We start from the raw sequence: 13,459 nt of genomic DNA, 5'->3' as shown, positions 1-13,459 counted from the left end.
GATAAAGATAAACTGTAAACAGCAAAAATGATCAGCAAAGTAAGATCTACAAATAAGTTAATATGACCAAAATTGTCAATTGACCCCTTAAGGGGTTATTGTCTTTTAATGACGATTTTTCACAATTTGTTCATCATATTTGCTAACTTTAAAAAATATTCTCCTCTAAAACTACTCAACCAAATTCAACCAAACTTCAACTGAATGATCAGTAGGGTGTATAAAATAAAGTTTGTGTTATATTTTTCTATTTCGTCAAAAAACATGGCCGTCATGGCTAAAAATAGAACACAGGGTAAAATTCAGTTTTTGGCTTATATCTCAAAAACTCCAGCATTTAGAGCAAATAAGACAAGAAGTTAAAGTAATTATTAGGTCAAGGTCTACCTGTCCTGAAATTTTCAGCCGAATTGGGTAACTGGTTTTTCAGGTATAATGCCCCTGAACTGATGATTTTAAAGAAATTTTGCAGTTTTTGGTTATTATCTTGAATATTATTATTGGTACAGATAAACTGTTAATAGCAAAAATGTTAAGCAAAGTAAGATCTACAAATAAGTCAATTTGACCAAAATTGTCAATTGACCCCTTAAGGAGTTATTGCCCTTTAAAGACTTTTTTCACAATTTGTTCATCATGTTGACTTACTTTTAAAAATCTTCTCCTTTGAAACTGGTGTATCAATTTCAGCCAAACTTAGGCTAAATGAGTTTCAGAGTTCTAGTATAAATTTTATATTTAATTTCCATGTATGTCAAGAAACATAGCTCCTATGGCTAAAATAGAACATAGGAGAAAATGATTTATTTTTTTTGGCTTTTGAAGAAAATAGGACGATTCAAAGAACATTTAAATAAATTGAAAAGCCAAAATAATCATTGATGAGAGATTTAACCAAAACAATTAAGGTGAGCGATTCAGGCTCTTGAGAGCCTCTTGTTCATAAATCTTTTAGATTGGTCCTCGTTAAAAGATTCTGAGATAGCGGAACTGAAACCGAAACAACAGATGCAAAGTAGTGACACAGAAATTGTCAAGAAGAATACACAAAGAGACAAACAGATAATAGAAATAGAAAGAGAGGTAAGCAGAAGATGCAATGATAAAAGCGCTTTTGAAACAGAGAGAAAGCAATTGCACAATCAGATAATGGAATTAGAGGGCAACATCCGAGTATTCTGCAGGGTCCGACCTTTACTGAATCATGAAAAAAAGGAAATACTTGCAAAATAAATCAAATATCTGTTCCTGATCAAAACAAAATTATAGAGGTTGTAACAACTAGAAATGAAAAAAGAAAAATAAATAAGTTCAGTTTTGACAAAGTATTCAAGCAAAACGCAACACAGGAGCAAATTTTCAGAGAAATATCACCGTTAGTTCAGAGTGCTTTAGATGGCTATAACGTCTGTATATTTGCGTATGGCCAGACGGGTTCTGGAAAGACTTTTACAATGGAAGGTACTTTTGTAAATGATAATTATGAAAATAGAGGAATCACCCAAAGAGTAGTTGTACAAATTTTTGATACAATTACAAAGCTTAAAATTGAAGGCTGGACATATGCAGTAGATTTCTCATGCTTTGAAATATACGGGAAAGAAATCAATGACCTACTATGTGATAAAAAGGGCGACCAAAAACCTGAAATCCAAGACGTTAAAAATGAAACTCGTGTTACTAACATAACAAGTAAACGGGTCGCCAAAGAGAACGAAGTATATATGTTGTTACAAAAAGCATCTAACAATAGGACAGTAGCAGAAACTAAAAGTAATCAGAGGTCATCTAGATGTCACAGTGTATTTACGCTTAAGATAACAGCGGAAAATTCTAATACCGATTAAACAAGCAAAAGTACCTTGTACTTCGTTGTTTTGGCTGGAAGTGAAAGAATAAAATTATCTGGGGTAGAAGGTCAACACATGAGGGAGGCATTAGCTATAGACCGATCGCTAACTACACTTGGTAGAGTCATAAGGGCTATAAAAGATAAGGAAAAGGTAATACCGTACAGGGACTCTAAAAGAGGGACGGAAGATACCAAAGGGATAGTCAAACTCATAAATCTAAAACAAACTGACAACGCCATGGCTAAAAATGAAAAAGACAAACAGAAAAACAATAGTACACATGACACAACATAGAAAACTAAAGAATAAACAACACGAACCCCTCCAAAAACTAGGGGTGATCTCAGGTGCTCCGGAAGGGTAAGCAGATCCTGCTCCACATGTGGCACCCGTCTTAGTTGGCTTACCTGTTACAACATTCTATTGGAGGAAATAGTAAAACTTTAATGATTGTAAACATTTCTCCGCAGGAAGATTGTGTCGAGGAAACACTTAACTCTCTCAAATTTGCAACAGAAGCAAACCATTGTAAAATAGGTGTTGCACAAAAGAATCGATAACATTTAGAACGTGTCTTTATAAATGTAATTGGAATGCCATTTTTTAAATGCATTATTGCGTAAAGTTGGATCAGTTTGTGATGCCGTTGTGTTTGATTAAACACAATTTAGTATGTATATAAGTTATTTTGAGATGAATAATCTATATTCGGAGATGTGCAATTGAATTGTTTCAAAAGTTTTGTGTTTTTAAAACCAGTTTTTAGTATCGAAGCCTTACCATATCAACGTATAAATTTAAAAAAAGGTTCATGAAAATTACACATTGACTTTTTATCCTTTGTCGGTTTAGGGGGTGGAGTTCCATTATACTACACAAATACGTTGATAATATATTTGTCCATCGAAGGAACTCACAGTCATGGAATTTGTAAAATGCTGTATTTTTGACGTTTTTAAGATATCAAAGTAGTTTGTACCCGATGAACTGATGTCAACACATTCACTTAATTATCGTTCATTAACTATACACTTTTGGGTTTCTAAAGAACTAACAGTTTTTCACAAGTAATGTTTTGTCTTTCTATTAGGAAGACATGTTTCATTATATTTTTCTCACCAGTAACGTCGTTGTAACAATCAAACTCTGATTTATCGGACGAGCGTCTCACAAAATTCTAACCCTTGCTGTTTTATATGTTAGTTTAACCTTTGACATTGACCGATGTCACTGCGGGTGGACGTTTCTTCTCCATGTGTATCATCAGCCAAACTGTTACTGTAGTGACTTAAAATAACGGTCATTTTCATAAATTTAAAGTTTACAACACTTTGAATATAGTTTGAAATACTACTGGTACCGGTATCCTTACTCAGGAAAACATTATACCTTACTAGTATTATCTGTTTTTAATAATCCTCAACTTTAAATTCGTTTTGACGTTAAAACTATTAACTATTTCGTTACTGGTGAAACTGCTCGGAAAGTCTCTACGTGTAATAACAACAGTATGTAATTGTATCAAAACAGGATGCGTACTATTTGGATAATATTTTTTTTTATATTTCATATGACACTTCATTTGCATGTTGCCATGCTGAAATTCCAAAACATTATAAAATTAAAACATATCTTAGACGGAATTGTGAATAAAGTTTACAAATCGTATTGGTTCTGATAAGCGACGACTTCGTGGCAGTTATTAAGAAAATTTTCGACAACGATGTACTCTGTGAATTTCAAATCAGAGATGCGATAACGCTTATATCTAAGTCTTGGAAAATGGTGTTCTAAAACGGACTATAAAATTATTGACAGAGTACTGGCGGAAAGGTTAAAAAAATGTACCTTCGCAATAATTGATTTGGATCAAGAAGTGTTCGTCAAAGGGAACAACATATATTTTTTCACGGCAACAAATTACTGCAAGATGTAAAGATTTTTGTGAATAAGAAAATGAGGAATGTGCGGTATTATTTTTGGACAACAGATAGCATTTGAAAGGGCTGAGTGGTAATTGATAGACTCTTGTTCATTTAAATATGGGTTTTCGGAAAAAATTCAGGAGTTTGGTAAACATTCTTTTCATTTACGCTAAGACGTGTATTCATACGTTTGGATTTACCTCTTTATTTGTAAGCTTGTTGATTCGTAAATGATGTCCAATTTCTCTTATGTTATATATTCTGCAACCAGAACCACTTGCAGCATCAATGAAAATATAGAAGGTTATTCTGGACACTTTGAAGAATAATTTAGCCAACAGGAAAACGAAAAAACGTCAATAGAAGTAACTACATAATATAATTTGCACTGAAGAAAATATACAAAAATGAATCGTTCAACAATAAGTGTCACTTTTATAATGAAAAAGAATCACTATTTTAACTATTTTTTTTATTTTATACTGGTGGAAAAACGTTTGGCTGAAAAATTTTGAGAAAATATTGGAATTTTGTTCAAAATAGAGAACCAAAAATTACAAAAATCGGAAAGAAGTATCATTTTGGGTGTCGTGAATGCAAATACATTTCAATTTCAAATTCCAGATACTATGCTTCTTATTACAAAATATGCTATTTGTAAAACTAGATTCATCGCAAAATATCAAAAAAAGGGATAAATAAATCGATGGTTTCAATATGATAAAGCATGAAATGCAATTTTGTTTCAATTCTCTTAAACCAAATACGAACGTATATAAATATATATTTCGCGCTGTCCATCCAGTGTGATGAATTTCAATACTGCATAAATTATCATACGCATTGCTTTTAACTACCTTTATGTACTATGGGCTTTGCTCATTGTTGAAGGCCGTACGATGACCTATAGTTCTTTATTTCGGTGTCATTTTTGTCTATTGTGGATAGTTGTGCCATTGGCAACCATACCACATCTACCTTTTACATGTATTTTCTATTGTGTATGTAAATTATGCATAACATATACTTGAAATAAGGACACGTTTTATCAACAAGTACATATTATAAGCAAATACTTACTCACCATATAATCCTTTTTCCAACTTTTATGAATGAACTACAATTTTCCTTTCAGATAATTTTAAACGAGTAGCAAGTGGCAATCGACAAGACATTTAATGTTATAGAAATAAAACAAAACGGAAGAACGGATTAAAGTGCTATAAATTTGAACTGTTTTATAAATACAGGTAGCTCTCGTGAGAAAGAAATTACAGATAAAATGAGTTTTTTTTATTCAAATGATAATAATATAGTGTGATGTATAAATATATAGATAGATTAAAAATACATGTATAATTGTACAAAGATAGATAATATGCATAAAGATAGATGTTAATTATATTATAACGGGTGGTTTGTTTTTCTTATTTGCCTTTTTCCCAACGAATGAGTCTGTAAAATGGGGTTCCCCTCTGTTGCTTCCCTTGACATCTTAGGGTTGATGTGATTATTAAATGAATAAATATGTTTAAAAGAAATTTCAAATACATATCTGTAAATACAGCGCTCATTTCGTTACTTGTTTTGATTTACTGTACATTTTATTTTTTTCAGTGCGTAAATATAGTTTACTGTAAATGTAAATGTTAAAATATATACCTTTGAAATGTTTGATGAAATAAAGAAAAATAGGTGTTTGGTTTAGTTACATGGTTTTATTTTAAATTGGAGTGCACTTAGAATTTTAACACAGTACTATCAAGAAGGTAACATTTAAACATTAAAAATAGTATTTACTCATCAAGCGTTCCAACAACAGTAATAAACAAATATGGACATTTATTCAATTGTCATACTTTAGGTCCAAGAAGTCTTTTTCGTTATCTGTATACTCAAAATGTAAGGTCAACAATTTGAGACAAAACTTTTCTTCATATACAGTCTCTTTTGATATATATTTTTTTTGGTCAAAACTTTAATTGTATACTCTGTCTTATTAGCATTATTGACTGTCTTTATCTTTGTATTGTTGTTAGTTGACGGTACGAGTTGTCTTCATCGACGGTCCAGTACGACTTGTTTGTTTTGTATCGGTCCAAGTTTACTTTTGTGTAATTTGTTAAAGTTATTTCCCGGACGACCTGTCTCGTACCTGTATTTCTCTGTTTCAGTCACTTGGTGTATTGTGTCAACAAATTTACTTAAAATGGCATAAAAAAAGTAAATGCCTGCAGATCGTATAGCAACGACGCAATATATGATGCATTATGAATGTATGAGGTGTACTCAAATCCATACTTGACAAAAGAGACGATTTTTCATTTCCTATTGTTAATTTTCCTTTTTAGACGGCGATGTGCCTTTGGTTCCATCATACGGTGTTTATATATATCCCAACTCGTTCGGTTTGCCCGTGTGTGTTCTGATGTCGTAGGTTTTAACGAACGTAATCAATGCATCACTGGGAAATTGGTGTGTCAGGGATTTCGATACCATAAATTACTTAAAACTTTTACCAAATTCTTTCATAGATACAAAGATTTGATTAGTAGATTTGGCTTTACCTGTAGAAAAGTTATTAAAAATGGTATTTCACATCCTACATTTTATGGTAATATTGTACTTACAGCGAGGAAATCACTATGTGATACTTTTAAACTCATCGAACCTTTAAACAAACTTATAAGTAAGGGTTATCGTACCAATATTGTAATTAGATCTCTGAATATGGTTTACATTGGCACTAATATCGATTTTGTCATTAGCAAATTAAAACATACCTAAATTGTAGTGTTATCTTTTGAAGCGAGATGTATAGTGACACAGACACGTTAATTTTTATCTCTATAGAAGTCGCTCCTCACTATTCTTCTACCTGTCGATACATTTATTTTTGGCATTGCACAATTCATGTCTTCTCTGACTGTTAATGACGTTAAAATACTAAATCCCTGGGATGTGTTTTAGTTGATTTTAGTCTCTGATGCATGATTTTTTATTATTTATTGGTTTTGGCTTTTAACTAGCTTTCAGTAACTGCGAGTACTCTCAAATCGTATTTTCTTTGTTAATTCGACCTGTTGATCTGTTTGTTCCTTTCAAAGTTAGGAGCCTGCCATTTTTGATGTATTTCATAGTTGTTTTTTGTTCATTATTTTGTAAATATATCATTGTGTATGTCATTGGGACACAGGTGGATAATTGTCGCATTGGCTATTACACAACATCTTTTTATTTTTATACAAACATAAACAATAAAGTTTAAATTTTATCAGTTCATTTTTTAGTAGTATGCCAGTTTGATACAACGAGTTACGCCTCTTCTGCTTGGTGATACTTTCTAGAGAATGTATTTGTGCTTGAATAATACACAATTATCAAAATACATGTAGTTTAATGATCGGACAGCTTCTTGTAATGTGTAAAAACAAAAAAATATACAATAGTCGGACGAAAAATGTATTTTCTACAGACAATCCACGAAAGTGACGAATCAGTACAAGCAATTTAAAACGACAACACTGAATGTAGAAAAGGATGATTTTATGATCAAACCAACAATTGACTTAAGAATTGACGATATATAAGAGCATAATTACGTTTTTCATTCATTTCAGCTTTAGCTTTTTTTCATTTTGTATTGGATCAATTTGTTGTTCACAGTAATATTCTACCTTATTGTACAACAATATAAACAATATAAAGAATGTTTTAATTAAAAAATGTACCTATCCTAGAACTTGAATTACATATCAATTGACTTATAATTTCTGATTGTGATACAAGGCTGAAAACATATTATGTATATTCATAATTTACCCACTTTGGACTAGTTGCGCTGTTCTGTTAACTAATTAAACTATGTCTAATGGTCGAGGAAACATATGGCCATTTGTTAGAAATTTTATAAGTACTTCGTCTAAATAAAACAACAAAAATGTTACCTCCGTAATTTTGCTGAGGCAAATGTTTCGTCTTCCCTGGCCTGATTCAAATTATGCTACTAAGATACTGTAACGTGCCACCAAATCACCTAACTCAATGGCTGGCGAACTACATCACTCGTCCATCTAGCCTCGACGAAATTGAAGTTTTTGGTGGTCTAGCATTACCTTCCCTCGTCTGTTCTTTTTTGTCTAGAGTCATAACACAGTACATGATATATAAGTCATACAGATGGAATATTTCAGATAGCTGAATTAAACATGATTAAGATGACATGACAAATCAATGTAAGATGTAGTTTCAGGAATAATTATAATCATGATAATTGAGACTCTACAACAGATGTTATCCATCAGATCGCCAGTCACGGTGATTTTATTGCTAAAACACATACTGTATTTATCTTTCGTCTAAATAACAGCCCAACCATGTTAGATCTGCTTTGCGAAGTAATGTTTTTTCTTTCGCGGCCGGGATTCTGAATAACTATATATGGCTTCAAAACAACTGTTAAGATATACATGTACGATCGGAAATATATTTGACAAAAAAACCTGGCCACGTCTACTCGGTGTTATTCTTTCGGGTCATGCACCGAAATGATATAAAATTATTGATGTGCCCAAAGTGGCTAGCCATGCAATTCATAACCTGGGACAGTGGTGAAACAGAACAACATAAGAACAAACTATAAAAATCTATTGAGAAAGGCATAATTCATGAGATGGATACAAATAGATACACAGAGTAGACATAACCAGGTTTTTGTACATCCCAACAATAAAAACACCAAGTAAATATATGAGAGTAATTTAAGTAACTGTCAGTTATATTAAAGTTAATTACAAATATAAAAAAATGCGTCTACGACTAAATTATCAATTAGTGCACATCCAACATCCAATGTGTCTGCTTTTAAGACAATAACAGTATAAGAGATATTTATTTATAAAACATTTTAGTTTCAAAGCACAATAGGAAAGATGTGATTAGTTTTGGAGGCTATTGTCGTAGCTGATTATAATGAACAAGGTCTTAAGTTTATGAATCTCTGTTAAATTTTAGAACAAATTTCCATACCACAGTAAAAATGTTAGAACTCTATGTTGGGGTTGTTTGTGTAGCTGTTTAGAAATAAGGGGTCAAAAATAAGCGTTTACACTTCAAATTTATCCATTTAAATAATCCACTGCTGGTAGTTTATTTCCTCGAGGGTACCACAAGCCCAGTAGTCAGCTTCTTTTAGTGCTGACATGAATTATCATTGATATGGTTATATTTATAAATTAACTGTTTACAAATTTTTGATTTGAAATACTAAGGCTTTTCTACCTCAGCCATGGATGACCTTAGCTGTATTTGGGAAAACTTTTAGGAATTTGGGTCCTCAATGGTCTTCAACTTCGTACTTTATTTGGCCTTTTTAACTACTTGGATTCGAGCGTCACTGATGAGTCTTTTGTAGACGAAACGCGCGTCTGGCGTATATACAAAATTTAGTCCTGGTATCTATGATGAGTTTATTTCATATGTCAAGACAATATTTGGTGTATAGGAGTATAGATTTCTATTATATTTTACCACACGGCTCAATGTGTACTTTAACAGGCAAGTTTAAATGAATTTTGGAGGTCATGGCCTATAGCGTTTAATAACTAGGGATCGTAATGTGACGGAAAATAAATATGTTTCTAGTTTGCAAGCAATAACTTGTGTAAAAGTGTATGGGTATGAAAAAGACAATTTGTAAATGTCGAATTTTTAAATCTATACAGTGCAATATTAAAAACTTCATGTAAAATAACTATCATATGCATGATAAGTGGTGACACCATTCCAGTTTGAATCATTCCATCCAAAATTCGAAAGTGACTTTACATTATTTGGTTAATATTAACGAATTTAATCAAATGTTTCGCATTACTTGATAAGTTCACAAATTATGTCAAAAAAAGGGCTGCCAGATAAAATAACTCTAGTGGCAATATTTAAATTTTCACAACCGTCATCACTGTATTTTCGAATATGGCAGTAATTATGAAGTTTGATGTGTTTAAACTTTTGAAATTTTTCATTTGATTACGAACTTTCTGTTTTGAATTTTCCTCGACTTTAGTTTTTTTTTATATTTATATTTTTTTTTTTTTTTGATATAAGATGATTTTGACAACAGTTTACTAATTAAATCACATATCTTATGACAACAAGTGAAATACTCTAATTTTTGGAAATCGTGTTTCCATTGTGCTTGTGTTTAATATAATACCTAAATACCGGTCCTTCAGTTTTGTGCTTAGCTATTAGAATATTTACTGTTTGAAAATGGTTATCATGAAAGTCTTGCTTCTTTCACCATGCTCACTAATATGGTCTATAGTCTGACAATCCCCAAGTAGATGTAAAGTATTCATTTTTGTATTCTCTGCGATATAGCATATTTCTTGTAAAAAATGTTAGAACCGGACGGCAACAAAAGGTAAATTTACAAAATAAAAAAAGGGATTCTTTTTGTTAACCAGAAGGCTTACTGTCTGTTGAAGACTTGAGGCAGATTGCGACACTACGCTTACAGGGTTTATGATGACCGCCATGTTGCTGTCATCGAAGCTTCAAACTTGCAAACTTCCGGTTGATGTGGTAAAGATATCGCTGCGAGTACTTCTTTCTTCAAATGAAGTATTACGTCATACATAAACTCTGCCATGTGGACTTCAATGTTTTCACCGTTTGACTTACTTTTTACGATCTGCATTGGTATAACGACTGTTTCTTCAGTTCTGAATCGGGATGAGCAATGCGTTTGCAACCATTTTTTCTCTAAATAAAATTGTTTCAAAACAACTTTTAAAACTTCTAGATACGGCAATTTCTTACAGTTGCAAATTTGCTCTTGACTGTAGAAATGTCTAATGTTCTGGATTACTGACGACCAATTGTTTTTTTGAACATGGATGATTTCTTGATTTTTTTCTGGCAAACTATTTCATGAAAAAGATTCACGTGAATGATTAACGAACATGTTTTTCAAACTTCTTATTAAACCATGAATATAAACAGTTTAAAGCGCAAACTTTCTATCAGTTTGTACTTTTATCAATATACGAAGACAGACATTTTATCTAATTGAAACGTACTGATTAAATTCATCATAGATACTAGGATCGAAATGTTGTATTAGCGCCACCTGCAAAATTCATCTCCAAAAGTCTCCTCATTGACGCTCGAATACAAAAAAAAATTCCACATGAAGTACGAAGTAGGAGAGCATTTATTTAGGACCATAATTTCCTATACGTTTATCAAAATACAACTAAAAGAGGGACAAACGATACCAGAGGGACATTCCACCTCATAGATTGAAAAATAACTGAAACGCAATGGCTAAGACAAGCCGACAAACAGTAGTACACAAGATAAAACATAGAAAACTGAAGAGTAAGCAACAGGAACCCCACCAAAACACTTGGGGTGGTCTCAGAGGCTCATAAACGGTAAGCTAATCCTGCTCAACATGTGGCACCCGTAGTGTTGCTTATGTTATTACAAATAGTTTAATTTGGTAAACAATATTCGTGAAAACGGAACGACTCTGTAGCTACGCCATAAGAAACACATCTGAAATTATCTGTGAAACGAATATTCCATAACGGTCAAACAACTCGTCATGGCTTCTGTAAAATTTACGAAGAGATAATTTCAATTACAATCTTGGTTTAAGAGCATCCTTGTGAGCAGCAACCCTCTTTTATGGAAATCATAATATTCAAAACAAGCCCGGAAATATAGTATTACTTTGGAAATATACACTCCGTATGCAGGCGCTGCTGGAATGTTGCTACATAGAAAGGGAAAGTTTATGATTCGGAAGCTGAAATCATCTCTTTTTTCGTAAACTTTTGGTTTCAAACCCTCTGTCTTAATTTCTAGATGTTAGTCAAGATATAAGACAAACTTAACTGTATCTGTTGTATTCATTATCTCTAGTTCGATGGGATAGCTGCGTTCAGCATTTTAAATTATTTAGTGAGAGAACATCCTCTTTATAGCGGAATGTAAAGTTAAAGTATATAGCTAACTTTTTAGAAGTTCCTGTATAAATTCAGCCTCATGAGAAAAAAAAAGTTCAACTTAACAAGAAGAGGAGACACAATTCAAAATTTACATCACAGAAGTTAATAGTTTACGACAAACCTAATGTATGACTTTCCCTGTCAGCAACACAACTCAAAATGAAAACTACCTAGTATCCTTTGCAAAACATGAAAAGGGTCTGTATCACTACATGCCTGATGACAAAACCAAAATCATGTGGCATGTCAGTACCTATCACATGTGTCATGAATCAACAGCGTTTATAAGCATACATTATTTATATTGTTTCATAGATTAAATGTTTTCGTTCAGTGTATGTTCACTTGTATCAATATCTTTTTCTTTTGATTGAGTTTAGCCATTTCAATTGATATGTTATAGTGTGTCGATCTATGTTGTGATGGTATACTATTGTTTTAGATAAGGGTGAGGGTTTGGTTCCATTGAAACGTTTAAACCCGCTGCAATTGTTTGCACCTGTCCTATGCCAGGATAACCTGTAATTGTCGATTTTCATCGTGGTTCATATGGGCTTTTTCGTTTTTTACATAGATTATACCGGTGGGTTTCCCGTTTGTATGGTTTTACACAAGTATTTTTTAACGCATTTTGTATTCTTCTTGCTATTCGGTGTGTGCCTAAGCTCCGTGTTGAAGACCGAACTTTTACATATCAAGGCTTACTTTTATAAATGTGTGCCTTGTATCAGTCCATGGAAGAAGCGTATCGAGAAAAACTTTTCTTATATCACAAAGCCGCTTAGCGATATTGTCTAATATCAATTGTAAATATGCAGACATTCCATGTGGAAAATGTTGTTTTCGGCAACGAAAAATTAAGAAAATAGTAACTTTAAAACTTATTGTTCAAATATAAACAACAATTGAGTCTAAATATACATTGAGAAGTTAGTTAGAAGCTAAAGTTTATGTCCGTGTAAAATTTGGCGTGCTGTGTTTTTCTTATATACATAAATAAACAATGCGATACTTTTAAAATATCATAGCAGTGTTTTTCTTATATCAATAATAGTACCGATTACTATTAATATTAGACTGTTGTACCCATATTTTAACAATTTTACCTATTATATCTGTTTTCTTCACGCATCGTTGTAAATATTACATAATTTGATGATACTGTCATACACGTGAGAGGTTAAGCGCTATAAAACCAGGTTCAATCCACCATTTTCAAAACTTGAAAATGCCAGTACTGAGTCAGAAATATGACAGTTGTTATTTATTCATTTGGTGTGTTTTATCATTTGATTTTACCATTTAATAAGGGACTTTCTGTTGTGAATTTTTCTCCGAGTTCAGTATTTTTGTGATTTTACTTCTTTGTAGTATTATATGTAAATAACCAGTTTTAAGAGCATTGCTGCAATTGGTAACATCTTACAAATTTCTTAATTAGTTTTAGAAGCAAAACTAATCAAATAATGGTTTAATAAACAATGCCGTAATCAAATAGCTAAGTATCAAAATGATTGTTCACATATATAACATTAAGCAAATTTCATAATGAACGCACCGAAATAATATTTTCGATATGCTCACAACGCACGCATGGAAAACTTTCATTGGATAACAATCAAACTAACTTGTGACAAAGATGAATCATACTGTCCTCGTTCAG

At 32.2% G+C, this 13,459-nt stretch overlaps 1 pseudogene; it reads left to right on the top strand.

The window, feature by feature from the left end:
* The first annotated feature begins 1,008 nt into the window (after positions 1–1,008).
* Positions 1,009–9,476, top strand: LOC139486686 (uncharacterized; annotated as a pseudogene).
* Positions 9,477–13,459: the final 3,983 nt, after the last annotated feature.

Source organism: Mytilus edulis, chromosome 8 (genome assembly GCF_963676685.1).
Source record: "Mytilus edulis chromosome 8, xbMytEdul2.2, whole genome shotgun sequence".
In the NCBI taxonomy this organism is placed as follows: Eukaryota; Metazoa; Mollusca; class Bivalvia; order Mytilida; family Mytilidae; genus Mytilus; species Mytilus edulis.
The sequence above is the reverse complement of the archived record's forward strand: the minus strand, read 5'-3'. Positions and strand labels throughout refer to the sequence as shown.